Source organism: Grus americana, chromosome 9 (assembly GCF_028858705.1).
Source record: "Grus americana isolate bGruAme1 chromosome 9, bGruAme1.mat, whole genome shotgun sequence".
NCBI classification, from domain to species: Eukaryota; Metazoa; Chordata; class Aves; order Gruiformes; family Gruidae; genus Grus; species Grus americana.
Genome location: NC_072860.1, coordinates 19,828,398 through 19,844,535, shown reverse-complemented (window position 1 = coordinate 19,844,535; position 16,138 = coordinate 19,828,398). Strand labels below are relative to the sequence as shown.

Sequence of the window (16,138 nt, the reverse complement as noted above, 5' to 3'; positions counted from 1 at the left end):
CGGGGGCTGCGGGGACCTGCCGGGGGCGGCCTCCGCGTCTCTCAGCCTTTTCAGAGAGGGGGGTCAAACCTTCCTCGAGAGAAAAGACCTTATCTCTGGCCATCTTCCTCCTCTAATAACTTTCCTACGTCTCCCAAGCGATGCACGCTGCTCCATATGTGCTCCAGCTATACTCATTTGTAAGCACGCTAAAGGCAAGCTAGCATAATCGTTCCCCGGGCTGGCAGGGTGCCTATCGTGTACAGTATAGCGTTTGATGTACTGTATCTCATACCACTGCAAGCTAAGAGACAAGCGAACACAGAGTGCCCAGTTACACAGGATTTAATTACAGTGGAATGCATTCTCCATGCTGATTAGGAGAAAAATCAATCGGGGGCTTATTTGCCACAATGAACCAATAAAAAAACAATTTATTAGAGCAATAATCTCAGCCCCAAATGGTCTAAATATTATTGTTTCAATTGCATTGAGGGAATTCAGACTGAAAGTGTTACACTGAGAGCATCAGGGAGTCCTCCATGAATTCAGCAAGAGTTTCTAACCTTTTTCCAGGGGCTCACTTGCTGGCTCAGAGATTTTTGAAACAGGGGGCCGAGTTCCCCCATTTCAGGTCCAGGTGTCTGGATTGCTGTAGCATCTACAAGGCAAGATGCTCTGTGGTCCGCAGCTGTCTATGCCAAGAGGCAAACATAGCATACAGCTTCCCACTAGGTCTTTAAGATTTCCTGCTTTCCAATGATTTATATGTGAAATTCCTAGAAGAGAGGAGGCCACACAAAAGATCCCCAAGCCATAGGCTGAGATAAATGCCTTGTTGTAATATAATTAGAAAAACACCATGCAATGTGCCAAAATTTCTCTGGTAGGGATGAGGGAGAAAGGCATTCCGTCTGGAGGGTGCTGAGCACCAGGACTGGGCTGGGGTATGTGGGGGGGATGCCGGGGGACCATTTCCCCTCTCCCACGTGAAATCACTCCCTTCTTCTCATGATGGACTCGCAGTTTGCAGGGTGCTCCCCTGGGAAGTCAGTGGGAGACTGGAGGACGCGCAGGCGATGCAGCGCTGGTGGGCCAGGTCACGCCGGGAACTGTGGGGTCCCCTAGAGCTTAAAGTCTGTGACTCAGGAGATGCTGATTTTGCTTTACAGCTTTCTGTAACTCCAGTCATCTCTGTCCCAAACCGGAGAGGACCTCATTTCCTGCTCAGTGCTCTGCCAACCACAAAGTCTTTTCATAAGGCTGCCAGGGGTGCCTGGCTGCGGGAAGGACAGTCAGTGTTTGTCACCAGGGAATAAGCTGGCATCATAGCTCTAATCTGAGTCAACAACCTGGCTAGCCCTGAGCATGACTTCATAAATCATGCTATCTAATTGAAAGGCACATGGTTATATATACAGCGTTGTTCAAAAAGGATGCAAAAATTAAAATAAAATGCAACAAACACTTCTTTTCTTCCCACTAGCCTATTAATCAGTCACCTGATTGTTTCAATTTACATTATTTCACGCAGAAAAAAAAAAAAAGGAAAACATAAAACCATCTTGTATAGCCATAATAAAAACACAAATGAAAAAATTCATCTCTTAATGAGAGGCTTAGCTTTTTTCTAACACATCCCTAATAATAGGAAAACAATCTTTAAGTGTTTTTAATTTAAATTGTTTTCATGTTTAATTCAAAATTGCTAAATAATATTATCATGTGTCTATGTATCTATTTAGCATCGAGGCGTATGATATTTCAAAGCAATTGAACCAGTTTTGAAAGGAGAAAGAGTCCTTTGCCATGCCCATATTCACTTTTTTTAATGTTGGTTAATACACTTACAGTGGCCTGCCTGTTTCTCACCCTTCCAGCAGAAATGAAAAATAAATCTGGGACAGAAGATCGGTTATGTGCTTTTTTGCTTTTCACACCCAAATCTCCTGCTTTGTTTTTACACCCGTAGGATCTGCGGGATGTCCCCTTGTGAGAGGCAACTCAGCAGCTCCGTCGCCTCTGCCATCTCAGCACTGCCAGTGGAGAAGCCCAGGAGGAGCGCAGAGCAGTGGCTGAGCGGCAATTTGAATATTCATATTTAACTCTTCAAACAACAGAAGATACTTCAAAACCATATGTGAGACAAAATGACATTAAACTTTCAATCATTAAACCTCTGTTTAGCTGTACTCCCGAAATGAGCAGTTCATAACAAACGGGGAATTCTGATTGACAGTTTGCCATCAGGAGCCCTTAAGTAGGATTTTTCCAGCTATAACGCAGCGTACCCTTCAGTGCTCCCTTTCGCAAGATGCTATTTCAAGTATAGGAGCGCGAGGAAAATTTACATAAAAGCTTTGTATATAATACATGATTGCTCTGAAATTAAGAAGCACCAGTTTTCCCCTTATTGTTTTAGAAATGAAGAGTGCACTTTGTTTTCTTGTTTACTTAGTGAGCTCTCTGATCCCTTGATGTGTTTCAAGCGTTTGCTGTCAGCATCATGAGACCTTGCTTACCTGGTAAATTTTATGTGTGAAATGATTAGTGTTCAAAATGCCTGAAAAAAACAACAGTAACGATGTCTGACAACTTTTCTTTCTTTTATTTCCCCCCCCCCCCTTCTTAAATAATATTTCATGGTACATTAAATGAGTTACTCAGTCTCTTCTTAAGAGACCCAAGCAACGTATTGCCGCATACTTAATGTTTCATCAAGCAGCTAGTTTTTAAGAGGAAGAAAGCCAAAGGCAGCCTGGAATCCTTCCCTGAGCCTTTTCTCAGTTTGTTCTGAATTTGATAAGGAATGGTAATAATTTGGAGACAGATAAAGAAAAATAAATATTATTTCCCAATAAACCTCTTAGTGTGTCATTTGCGATCACAGGCAGATATGAGAAATGATACTCGTTAAATCCACTGAACACTACTTTTTCAGAAGTTGAAATGTTTTTAGCCAAACTGCTTTCTCGATGATCGCTTCGGATGTAACAGTTAGAGCCAGAGTAGCCCAAGGAGAGAAGCAATTAAAACATTTACGTATTTGATTCTTGATAGACATCTCTACAAGGTAGGTTTTAACATTTTTTTTCTTCTTAATTTTTTCTTTTTTTTTTCTTTTTTTTTTTTTTTCAGTAAGAAGGATAAGCTTGGAGTGCCCAGTCACCGTGGTAACTGCCAGAAAAATTCTCCTGAAGTTTGAAGAGGTCAGCTAACGGGGTCAACAACTCTGGCCTCTCCCTGAGCTGGGCCTGGCAGGCTCCATCCTGCGGCTGGGGTGTTAGCGCAGGCTGAGCCCTGGGAGGTGGACCATTCCAGCTCTGATATAAATTTTTTGAGTCAGTTCACGGCCTGGACTCTCCAGGTGGCCTCCAAAATCGATTGTGACCTTGTGACCCTGTCTAACGGAGGCATAGCATCCAGCCTAAGTAAGGATTTAGCCAGGAACGACAGCTTTCCACTGAGTGTTATTGGGGACAGTACAAACAGTTTTGGAAGCAAGGAGGTAGGTATGAGGAGCAGAGGTCATTAAAAGCATATTAAAAAACAATTTTAAAAATCCTTGTTAGTGGAAAGTTTTTATTAGCAGTAACCTTTCCTTAAATAAACTCTTCTGGCAACTATTTTTTAATTCCCTGACAACATTGTGGCAAGTATTTCAGTGCATGACTATATGAAAAATTGGCACTTTATGTATTCCAAACCAAACTAAGATTTTATCTACCTCTGGATTTTGAACTTGTAAATGAAGCTGGCTAACGTGGGTTAAACTAGATGTCTGTGAAGCATGTTTTTTTCCTTAACATCATAAAAACTGGGAAGCTGCTTATTAAAGCGGGTTGCTTATTTCAGGAAGTAACTTCTCTGAGATGTGCATTCTTTTTAAATTCAGATGGCTCTTGATCCATGTAATTTTATTTTGAAACTAGGAAATTACATAACATTCAGAATAGTGTGGAATGAAAGTATGAGACTTTCACAGGCTAGTTCCTTTACTGATTTGTAATACAAATAGGCAAGCCACAAATTTGGTTATGTATTTTATAGAAGAAAGTTGTGGTCATGCTAAGATCATATTTATAGAGAAGACGATATAGAGAATATGATATGGTTTAAGCAACAAGCTACGTGGGGGAGAGGCTGTTGCAGAGGTCTGATTTTGTTATGAAATGTAGAAACTTGCCCTTACCAGCAAGCAGATTTGCTCTTGTATTTTATTCCTGCTTCTACAAAACCTCAGCTCCGCACGCATTGCTCACATGAGTAATCGGTAGTCATCAGATGAGTAAGTGGAACTACACCGAGGAGCAAAGTCCAGTCTTCCAGGTGGAAAATGCTCTCAGACTTTAAGTGACTTTAAAGCTGCTCTGAAGGAAGAAAATTGTGTTAATATTTGTTCCCAGTCTTAGAAAAAATATGCAAACTTATCCCAGCGGGAATCTTGCCCAAATACTTCTTGTGCCTCGCAGGAGAGGGCCTGGCTCTGACATCCTTCTTCCCAGTCACTTACCTGTTGAGCAGTTCCCCTGAGGTTGGAGGGGCCGCGCAGAGACGGGGCTGTTAAATACAGCTCCGGATGAGAGTCTGAGCTGCTCTACATGCTAAATATCATTGTGCTGCTGAGAAGTCCCATAGGTTACAACAGCAAGAGTCTCTAGCTTTGAATTGCGGTAACACCTTGCTCTGCAGAAAGTCCCCCAAAATCCATGGATGCCTGTTGGCCAAGGTCCTACTTCTCATAGGGCTGACATAATCTGCTCCAGTGGGATTATTTGAAAGGCAGGAGATTAATTACTGGGAATAAGAAGACAGGCAGAACTGTGCTCTAAAATAATTTAGGGCCCAGACCTGCGCATGCAGATACCAGTGGCAATGCTCTATTTAATTCCATCCTGAATACTAATTGTGGTTTGTTGTTGTCGTTGGTTTTTAAGAGAGCTATGCTGAAAACAATTTATTCACATTAGCAAGTGTGTTGATTCTGAGGAGTGCCTTCTGTGACTAAGCTTGGTAAGACATAGCTCACAGCCCTCAGTGAGGACCAGTGCATTTGCTTGGTTTTCAGAAAAAAAACATTTAAAAATAGGAATTGTGAGCAGCTGGAAGGTGAATCCTCAATATTTTCGAAAGCATCTGGAGAATTTTTATCAGCTTTTAAAAATATATATATATTTATATCTCCTTTGTAATGTGATTATACAGTGTGCCAGTTCTATCTGACAAACAGGGGATCACTATTCCATTGGAACTTTTGGACCAAAATTGCCCCAAACTTTCCCCAAAGCCTCAGGCTTGGAATAAGGAATCATCAGCAGGGGGAATGACAAGGGGATCTCAAAAGCTTTGACTTGCTGCAAATTCTTCTGAGTAGATTTCTGTAAATCCTAGTGAATGTATAATCAACTGCAAATCTGCAAATGTCACTTGAAACAGGGCTTGCATTTCTCGTACCTCTTCACCTTTCTCGGTCGCTCATCCCTACTACAACTGGGATGTGGAGTGCCTGGAGGTGCATGTTAGCAGTAGCTGCAGTGGGACTATTTGTCTTCCTCATCCCCTTCAGCTCAGTGAAGTGCTCACTCAGATTCATTTGATTCCTTGAAATATTTTCTGAAGAACAGGCTCTTTTAGTTTTAATGGAGTGATATATATGAATGGGCTTAATATAGCATTAGAGACGAATGGTCAGAATCACCAAAGGCTCCAGACTGACGGTTCCCAGCCTCCACTATATGGATCACTGATAATCCATGAGGCCTTGGCAAGTTTGCTGCAGGTGGTCTATGGCACTGTGTCAAATAATAATGTTCATAGTCTTCAATTAAAATTTTGATGAGAAGAGTGTGTGGCAGTCTGCAACAAAATCTGCGGGCTGAGAGTGATCTACTAGCCTGAAAGCTCTGAGGATGTCTGCTTTACAGGAATGCGTCTCAGCCTGTGGTCCATGAGGCATTAGAAGGTATTTTGAGAATGTTTTCAAATTAAATACATGCCTAGTTAGATGAACGTACTTTATTACTCATGAAAGCAAGCAAAAGAAACCCAACAAAAAAACCCCTTCAAAATAAAATGCAGAAAATAAAAGTAATAAATATACACTGAAGCCTCAGCCTAGTTTGTGTTTGCTTGTATCTACAGCCCACACTCTCAGCACTCCGCAGAGACCGGGGAGCACTGCTCTAGAAAGCGGCATGTTCCCACAGCCTGGATCAGGGCTGGCGAAGGTCTGTGCGTTCTGGGGAGAGCAGGAAGGGCAAGGGAGCACTGGGACTTAGAGGTGTGCTGGCAGAAGGTCCTGAACACGAGCTGCATTTCCTTCTCCTTCTCCTCTCTTCTTTGAGCATGTGCGCAGCTGGCGCGCAGAGGAAAAGTCAAAATAATTCTGATGCTTTCCCCTAGTCTGCGCAGACTAAGTCAGAGAAAGCACTTATGGCAGCCTTTGTGGAAGGGTTACAGTATAGGTTGATACTTTAGGAGCTATAGGAAGTTCTGCCTACGGGACTGTCATTTATAGACCCACTATTGTCTCGTCTTATAAGGATGTTTCCTTACATTAAGGTTCCAAGACCAACTGGACTTTGCCATTGTTCACAGCTATTTCAGTTTGTGGCTTAATGCACATCTAATATTCTGTTTATGCTTTAACTGCTCCTACGCAGCAGACTGTACCTACACACTGGCTTAGGTGATGTCATTCTCAAACCATTCATTTCTGTGTTTCTTTTTTTTCCTGATTTGTCTATGCATCTCGATTTTACATTAACCTAGTTTATTACAGGTAACACGATAAAGCACGTGGAACTTTATGCATTTAGTTGGTCATTTCATGTTCAGTTCTGGTTTGATGGACAGGCACACTTGCTTATAAAAAAGCTTCTATGTGTTGTTTGTCCACCAGGTTAAATCCTTTTTATATATAAAAAAACCCCTCTTACTATATAACAAGAATGAATTCAGCCATGAGTAGACAAAATGGAAGTGTAGATTATTTTAGATGTATAAAATTTAGCTTGAGGTTAGTGGTGGTTTAATTGCAGGATTTTTTTATTTTTATTGCTATTCATACAGACATCTATTGTTTTCCGCTTTGATTTCCCTCCAGCTCAGCCCCCTTCAGAACCCCATTTCTGGCAATCTCAGCAACACGTGGGGGTCTGGCAGCTTCTGCAGACATTGCCATCTTCCCTGCACTGCTGCTTCTTCTGTGCTGTTACACCAGCTCCACAGCCTGTCATTTCTCAGAAGCCCTTAATGATGCCTTTTCCCTGTCATCTGCCCCACGGCTCTTCCAGAGTCAGTCGTTTTTTTCAAAGTTTTTCAAACCACTCTAGCAATAGGTAGTGAAGTAAAGGCAGGTGATCTGGCGATGGGGCGACATTCTGCCGTTGCCTTCCTGCCCTGCCTCGGGCAGATTATAGACCTTCTCCAGAGCTCAGCTCTTTGGCCGTAGAATAACAACAACAACAACCTTGCAAAGTGCTTTAATATGTCTGAAAGACTTAATGCAAATTAAAAGCCACCTAGATGTTGTCAAGCCTAACCCTACCTTGCACTTTCCACCTTCTCCACTGCTGTCTTAGCTGCTGAAGATTTGCCGATAAACCATTTACAGTCAGATTTTTGCTGCATGCCTTGTGATGCTTGGGCTTTTAAATTACCCTTGTGTTTCTTACATACATAGCAGCCCTGATATTTTTTTTCCACACGCAATTTCGCTTTGCTGAAACAAAACCCTGAACAAACTACAAACAGCCTGACGATGCCCGGTCTCAAGTGCCCGGTAACCTTTGCGTGCTCCAGGCAGCACCCAGCTTTATCGTGGTCATTAGTGGGCCAGCGCACATCGAAATGTGTGATCTATTCCTTCCTGAGCCCCAGTTACGCCTTGCTTAGCAGTTCCTCTTGCTGGGGAGTTGCTCTTGTAGTTTCCAGTTATGTAACCCATCTCATTTTGTGAATATGTGAATTTAACAGCTGTCAGTGTCAGCAGCGGTTGGTTTTTTTTTTTTTGTGGGGGTTTTTTTTTTTTTTGGCAAGCTGGCATTACTCATCAGTCTCATGGTAGTTTTGTTTGAAAAATGCTTGTGTTAGAAAAAGTGGATTTATCAGCTCAGCACTGTATGGTGCTAGCACGCAGCACAACAAAAGACAAGTGCTCATTTCAGTAACACTCGCAGCATTTCATGGGGCCCCCAAATAGGCTGAACAAGGCTTCTCTGGCAACTAACCCCAAGTACAGTGGGAAACTGTTAAAGTGGCAGTGTCACTGCCTGGAAAAGGGATTCGGTTTTCTTCCATCGTTTAGTGCTGCTTTTTTTTTTTTTTTTTTTTTTTTAAGTAAAGAGTATGAACTGCATTAGGAATTTCACAGAATATTGGAGAAAAAAGAGGCCTAACTGAAAATGTTGTGCTCTTAGAAATGATTTTTTTCTCATGGTTTCTTGGAGTGTAGACCAAACTGTCAGTCTGTCCTTCCCAAAGTGAGTCTGTTTTATGGGGAAAAATAAGATACTTGCAGGTTTTTCAAGTAATACTGCAAAGTCAATTGTGCCGCAGCCTTTCAGGGAGAATGCATTCGCTGTTTAAATCAGTTTATTTTCAGAATGATTTGCTGCACTTACACTTTCTTTTGTATCTGCTCTTCCAGAATGCAAATACAATCTGGAGAGTTTTCTGTATTTAATTGAATGTGTCAGGTGGTTAAAATCATGTTTTAAAAACAGTATTACATACTGCAAATGTGTCAATCCTTTTGTTCACATATATTTGAAACAAATGTATTTTACAGTATTTATTTATTTATTCTCTCTGTTTATACTCCCTACAGATGGTGAGGATAAACCAGTGAGTTTCGTTTTTGCTGAAAAATTGTCTTTTACATTTTCAGGTTCTCACATACTGGCAAGACGCTACAGCCCCCATGTGATAAAGATCAGAGGGAAATACTTATTTGAAGAAATCTTTGTCATTAGCTATATTGTAAGTTTTGTAAAAGGTTCAATTTTATAAAATGAAAGTTCTGGACTAATTGTTCCTCTGAAAGTCTTTATGGTCTCTGTAGCTGCATAGTGAACCTATACCCACCTCTACGCAGGTACCCAACAGAAGTCAGAGAAGGGTAAAACACGTCTTCAGAGATCTAAAATCAGCTATATCGATTTTTAACTTTTATTTGCTAAAATGCGATTGTTTACCATAACTTGCATCCAGACAAATGTATCTAAGCATGCACAATTTCAAGGCTACACAACAGGCAAACGAATCCCCCCATGGGGGCACACACACGCACAAACGTATTTCCATGCGTTTACCTCCCACGCGTAGGTGAGCTCCAGCTGCCGCCATGGCTGGAATGGGCGCACGCAGCTCCCATCTCATCCGCCGGTGCACCACGGAGAGAAGTGGCTATGGTGAACTGTCTGCTCCCTCTAAGGACAGAGGTTTGCTGTTATTTGCTGCTGGATAGTCTGCAACACCTCAGAGACGTAGATACCAGAGACATAAATGTGCTCTGGCATCACGTTGTGACTGCACGTACGAGGCGCAGCCCCTTTAGCCTCCACATCCCTGCAGCATCCCATGGGCACACACGAAACGGCCACCTCTGGATACCAAGAGCTCGCTGTGATTGATCCGTCGGCTTTCAAACATGTCTGAAGACAGTGCTGTGGTAGCCAGTAAGACGTTTGCATTTCAGCGCGGTACCCAGAAAACTGGGTAGTTTCTAGAGTGCTTCTGAAGTACTGTGGACAAATTGGAGACCCTTGGTCCTTAGCCGGACCAGGCACAGATAACATACCGAAATGATGCTTCAGGGAAGTAGGGAAGATGTTCAGGAGTTCTTTCTCCCTTGACTGGAGTAAATTTGAAAACTATGGAGAAGCACCAAGAACAGGCTGGGGAATCCCTTGGGGCTGTTAGTGAATGATATTTCCTTCATGACTCACCGTACCCTGATGTTTATAGCTCATCCTCTGGCACCGGGCAGAGCACTCAGAGCCAGGTACACCACAAGACCCTGGTATAAGAGCGTAACTAAGAAACACAGTTGGAAAGGACAAGAAAAGGTTATATCAGTAACTGCGTAAAGGTGAGGGTGGCTGTTTCGGCACGGAGAGCAGGTACCGAAACATTTTTCCCACACCTACCGCAGCAAAATCCTGGTTGTTGACTTGAGTGACGGGGAATGGGAGACTGGGATGTCTCAGCCCAAACTCCCTTAAGTCTTGGTTTGATGGGTGAGATCTTGAACATAGCCAGAGCCTATGCCATTAAAGGCTTTATAAAAGCAACAGTGCCAGTTTAAAACCAACCTCCCACGTTACCAGCAGCCCCAGCAGGTGTAACGTGATCCAGCAGCCCAAGCCAGTGAGTAAACAAACTGCTGCTTTCTGAACGAGTTGCACCAGAGAAACGCTCCTAACTGGGAATTACAGTGGATATTTGCACTAAGTGAGCTGTGCTGCTATTGAAAGACCTGGGAAAATGGACAAGCTCCCATGACTGATAATTCTCTTTATTCCACACAGGTTTTTCCCTCTACATCCAAAACGAGGTATGGGAAAAATTGTAGCAAAAAATTTCCCTAATAAGCCTGTAAGGTTTAGTGGGATTGGGCCTGATTTGGCTCCTTGGACTTCAGTGGGGTCTGTTGCTGGGTTTCCCTAAGCCAGAGCAAACAATCTTACTGCTTCAAAATTGCTAAACCAGTCAGCGGCATTTAATATCGTCCCCAAGTAAGCTGCTTCCCTGCTCTTCTCTTGGATTTGCAGTCCCATGTCCACTGAGCAATATTAACTCAAGGGCTTCTTACTTGGCTACAACACTGGTTACTTTTTCTTCCTTCAACACCAATGCCTAAGCCTCCCTAGACAACCTTACTGCACCCAGACCTTCTCTGGCTGTTCCCTTGGGTCCAGCTGAACAGAGGTTGACTGCACCGTTTCAGATCACCTCGGCGTTAGTGCCTGGCTCCCTAGCTGGGAGAAGTGCATAAAAGTAAAAAAGTTGCATCTGTCCAAATAGAGTCTGGACCTTGACAAGCATTATGGGCTTGGCAGGCTCTAAGACCCACCACAGTGTCCTTGGAGTGTGCAGACTGTGGGCACACTATGCTGAGGTACCAGCGGTCCAGCTCAGCTCCAGCGTTTCTGCTTCCCAGCCTGGGTCCCATCCTGCCCCAGAGAGCCTCTCCCCCCTCCCCATGCCCACGCTGTGGTTACTCATGAGTTACGATAACATATAAGCAGCTTAGAGAATTCTTATCGGAATAAGTTGAACACAATGCAACATTTAACTCTTAATGACAGCCACCTCTGACTGTGAGTGACATATTATAAATTATGTTTGAACTGATTTTTTTTTCAGAGGCAGATATTCCCTCTGCCACCCAGTCAGCCCTGTAACGTTGCACTTGTGGCCTTAATCCCACTTGGATGTGTGCCCTGCTGCCTCCACTTTCCGTCACTTGGGTACTTTAGTATTCTCGAACAAGTGAACAATCTTTGTTTCTGTACCTTATTAGGCCAAAGACCATAGCAGCTAGCGATGGCATCAGCAGGCCCTGCAGGCAGGATTCTCTGCAGACACAGCCAACCTCCAACAAACCCCTTTTTATCCTCCTGTTTCTAGGAAGAATTATGATGGTGGTGCCCTGCTGTTGATCAGTCAAATCTGTGGTAGGCCTAGAGATAAGTCCTGTAAGTGTGGTGTACTGTAAAACAGCGGCTCCCATTCATTAGTAGCTTGTGTGTAATAAACCACCCAAAGGAGGGGGGTGGGGAGGGAGAGGGACGAGCAGCTGCAGTATGCAGGAACAAACAACACAACTCATTCTTGGGAGCCAAAACTTTCTAATTTGCTGCTGGGCTGCTGGGAGCACTCAAATTCTTTCTGATAATATGCTCATGCCCTCAGTGTCTCTCCCTGCGTTTCCCGAGTCCTGCTCTCTCGAGGTCCCCGAGTCTGGGATAGTTTCACTTTGAACCCAAAACACAGAGGGTAGTCGAACGGGGAGGAGGGGAACACATTGGCCACCCAATGTTTGCAGACTCTGGTGTAAGAAAGCGGTGGACTCAGAGAGAAGTCGTTCTGCTGGGGAATGGCTGTTGCGCGTATCTGCTTGTGCAGTGAGTAAACAAAGCATCACATGGGCTGCAGAGCAAGCACGAGACGCGGAGCAAACCCATGCGTATCTGAGGCACGCAGGAGGAGCGGAGTGTCTCGAATGTTGCTGGTTTAGAGCCTGGTGGAATATTTAGAAACTCGTATCTCCCAAGACGCACAAAACCCCAAACAGACTTCAAATCAATAATAGCTGAAAAATTATTTGGCTTAATTTCTACCTTTTTTTTCCCTCTGCAAGTTCCTGTAAATATTTATATGAGTATAATATTTCCCTGTTGCCCTGTATTGGAAACTGCTTATTGGCATGTGAATTTAAATGGAATCTTCTAAGTATAATGTAAGATGTTGCATGTGTTGAGATGTGAGTAGTTCCTAATACTTGCATAGCTGTGAATACGTTGGTGCTTTAGGATCTCAGCCTTGGACCCTCCAACTGCCTGTAGAACATTTCAGACCAGGGATTGAAATTATTGCGTGTTGCACAACTGCTCTCATAAACCAGCCCTTTGTGCTAAAGTTTGTATTGTCACAAGAAAACAAAATTATTTTCAGATAGATGCTGCTCTGGAGGACCGCTGTACCCTTGCAGGAGATGACAGTGACTGCTTTTTCACAGTGATGTGCCAGGCTGTGCCGGTGCTTGGACTGTCTCCTAACATTTGTATAGACAAGGGCTACTTAAATGGCAAATTCAGGCTTGGGCCAAACTGCAAGTACTATTTATGTAGGCAAGACAAAGTCTCAGATTTGAGGTTTTCCACTTTCCTGCAGGAGATCCATCTTTCTTTCTCCTCCCCTGACCTCCTGGGGAGCTGTGCTGTGAGTTGCCAGAATCTTAAGCTCTGAAATGAGAGGTGCTTCTGCCAGACTGCTGCTTGGCAAAGTTACCCAGCGGGTTGAGGTGAAAACGTCCCAAAGAGCCCTTGCGTACATCCACACAATGTTGTTAACTAAATCTGGGCCCTTACCTGGGTTTTCTTACCTTCCGAAAGTTTAGGTAGAGAAGTGTAGGTAGCCCACCACTTATGAGTTCCGATCGTGGCATTCTGGCATTTTTGCCAAAGTCAAAGTAATTTGGCATTTTGATTTTCCTTTCCCAGACTTAGGTAGGGGAGTGGGTAGGTAGGTACCTTTATAAATGAAATTCTCCGGTCAGTGCCCATTTCCAGCATGGAGCGTGATCTCACTGCTACTTGCTGTTTCCAGGATGTCCAGCTAGAGTTACAATGAGGAGGACTTTGTGGGAATGTCTCCTTGACTTCTCAAAGAAAATGGGAAAGGTAACACCTTTGGTGATCGCTGTGCGCCTTTACTGTGTAAGCAGATCTGTAGCAGAGAACTGTCAATTGGAAAACTCCAACACTGGGCTTTGTGCATTTCCTGTGAAATAATGTTATATATCGCGCAGTCATTATCAAGAGCGGAGCACTTTTTGGACAGACCTGCTCCCCTGATAGTAGACAACATACAGCACTCGCCTACCTGCCATCATGTTGTCAGCAAAACATTTGAAGTTCTAGATGAGACCAGCAAATTGAGTGGATGTGCTGGGCAGGCATGAAATCAGGGCAGGGAGGTTTTTTCTGAGGGTTTGAGCCCCATCTCCAGCACCAGCAAAGCCATGTAATCCTTCCCTTTGCAATTAGAGCAGCAAAATAACCCCTGGGCCAGAGCACTCACGCAAGGAGCAATTAGACAAGCTAGACAGTAGGAAAAGCTAAAAATAGTAAATAATCTGCCTCCACAAAGATACCTTGAATCATTAGAAAAGGTTGTTCTATGAATTTCCTGGGAATCAGCTACTGCTTTTATATTTTCGTAGTGTTCTGTTAGAAGGGCTATATTCTGTTGTTTGACAGAGGTAAACATGAGTAACCTGACTCTCTTCTTACACTCGAGACACTGAAAAAAGCTGAGTAAGTCCTGAGATGTTCACATCTAACCAACTCAAATTGGGGGAAACTAATTGGCTCATATTGAAGTGAGGCGAAATATGCCTTAGTGCTCTCTTAAGAAAAGTGGTCTAATAATTTGGGAGTAAAAAATGTCTTATTTTGGGTTATTTAATGACTCAACCCAGTTTTCTTTAAAAAAGGATGTATGAATCAATGATATTCATCCATTAGTTGAATCCAAACTATTATAAAACCTCTCCTTTTAGAAAGTACATTATTTGTGAAAGGATGACAACTGCTGACTTATTTTGCAGCACTCCTGAGCTGGATGAAATGTAAAAACAAAAAGGCTCATCAGAGCAGGATATTTTTAGTCCTTTGCGGGGAACTATATATGATGCTATTTAATTAAGAATGACTCTTAAAGGATGATTTGACCGTTTCTTGCAGAGAAATTAAGTTTCTGATGCAATTTTTTAAATGTAACAAAACTCAGATCTGAGGCTCGCAAGCAAAAAAAGTGTGTTCAGAATTAGCTGTTCACTATTACAGGTAAAAAACCAGGTCACAGGCTGCTGTGATTTTTTTTTTTTGTTGTTGTTGGTAACTTGTGTGATGCTGTATGAAAAATGTTGTGAACAGTAAATTACATTCTGTTCTGTCTTTTCTCTCTACAGGAGATAACTCAAGAGGCAAAAAAACCCTGTATAAAATGAAACAGCAAACTGTGTATCTGTGTGCACATACATGTGTATTTGCATGTAGTGCTGCTGACACGCTTGTTTTCAAGTGGAATTTCAGTGATGGATGACTCAACACAAACTTTAAGTGTATGGCAGGCTGTTTTTGTGTGGTGCCTGCTGCTTATTTCATGAGCTGCTCTTTCCCATCCCAAGCAAGCCTAACGCGTTGCAGCGCTGGCAGCACCCCACCGGCCTTGTGACGGGGATGCGATATTGAAATTCCAGGAGCTCTTTTCCCACTGCCGACTCGGAGCAGAGGTGACTTTGGTGGCAAAGGGGCTGCGTGGGGGCCGGCCGGGCTCTCGGGGTGCTGCGCGGCAGTGGGAGGCATCGGTGGCCCTGGAGTTCCTGCAGGCGTTGAACATCCGAAGGGTGTCTGGCAGCGTTGCGTCCACGTGTGTCACGTGCATCCGGGCGCGTGAGCGCGGTGGGTGTTTGCTCGTCCGGCTGCCGAACACGTGGTGACCGCGGCAGGGGAGGGCGGCTCTGGGGCTGCTCTGGGTGCAGGAGTTGCTGAGATCACCCCATCCCTATGGCTCTGCACAGTCCCCTGGTCTGTCTGAAACTGTGCGCAAAGTTTCTTCGAAACATGGGTTTAATACGCTTGCAGACTTGACAGTCTCCTTTTGAGTGAAAACATTGATGTTAAGCAAAAGGCACGTTTGCCTCTCCAAATAAATGGAATTATGGTTCCAAGATCTGACTTAATCCTGAAGCTCTTACACTGTACAGTAAGTAGAAAAGAAAGGGGGCTGCTCAGAGGAGCAGGGTTAGCAGCATCAGGCTCCAGTTTATGCCATCTCGCTCGTTTTCCTTCTGGTATTTAATACACCTTTTTCAGAACTCCCACTGGCTGTTTATTACAAAGTCAAAGTCACTTCACATCCATTACCTCATGGCAAACAAACAAATAATTCAAAATTGTGAGGGATGCTACAGAGAGTGCCCATCCAGCTTTCCTGCTAGGAAAATTTGAGGATTGTTAAACAAACGAAAACTGCAATTCTTCCAGATGTATTTTCATCATAAAGTCATGTCCTTTTTCAATTCATTTCAGGACTTTTCTCAAATGCATTGTAACTATTTGTTCTTTTTCTACATAATTCTCTTTGTGAAACTGTATTTAAAATCTGGTTTGACATTTCAAGGGGTTTGAGGGAAGAAGTTTACAAAATAATGGTGACATTTGTATTTGTTGTATTTCTAAAAATGGAATTTCTGATCAGGTAACATTAAAATATTTTTGTATTAGTTTTTGTGTGTTTTCATGACATTTCTATATTTCTAGTTATGATTTTGGTACCTTATCCCATATTACCTGGGTAATTAGGAAAGTGGGATCAAAATTTTTGTTGTTCCTACATGTCAATCTGTTCTATAACCCCACTGCTG

The 16,138-nt window shown here is 43.2% G+C and overlaps 1 long non-coding RNA gene across 2 annotated transcripts in view; it reads left to right on the top strand.

The window, feature by feature from the left end:
• LOC129210179 (uncharacterized) overlaps positions 1-15,925 on the top strand; it is a 48,765-nt gene extending 32,840 nt beyond the window's left edge. Inside the window, exons 2-5 of one of the 2 annotated variants that reach the window (XR_008578341.1) lie at positions 1,952-2,119; positions 3,118-3,487; positions 8,870-8,961; positions 14,681-15,925. This is a non-coding gene — a long non-coding RNA (uncharacterized LOC129210179). Of the gene's footprint in view, positions 1-1,951; positions 3,488-8,869; positions 8,962-14,680 lie in introns of both variants that reach the window. The other variant, XR_008578340.1, reaches the window with a different exon arrangement.
• The last annotated feature ends 213 nt before the right edge of the window (positions 15,926-16,138 follow it).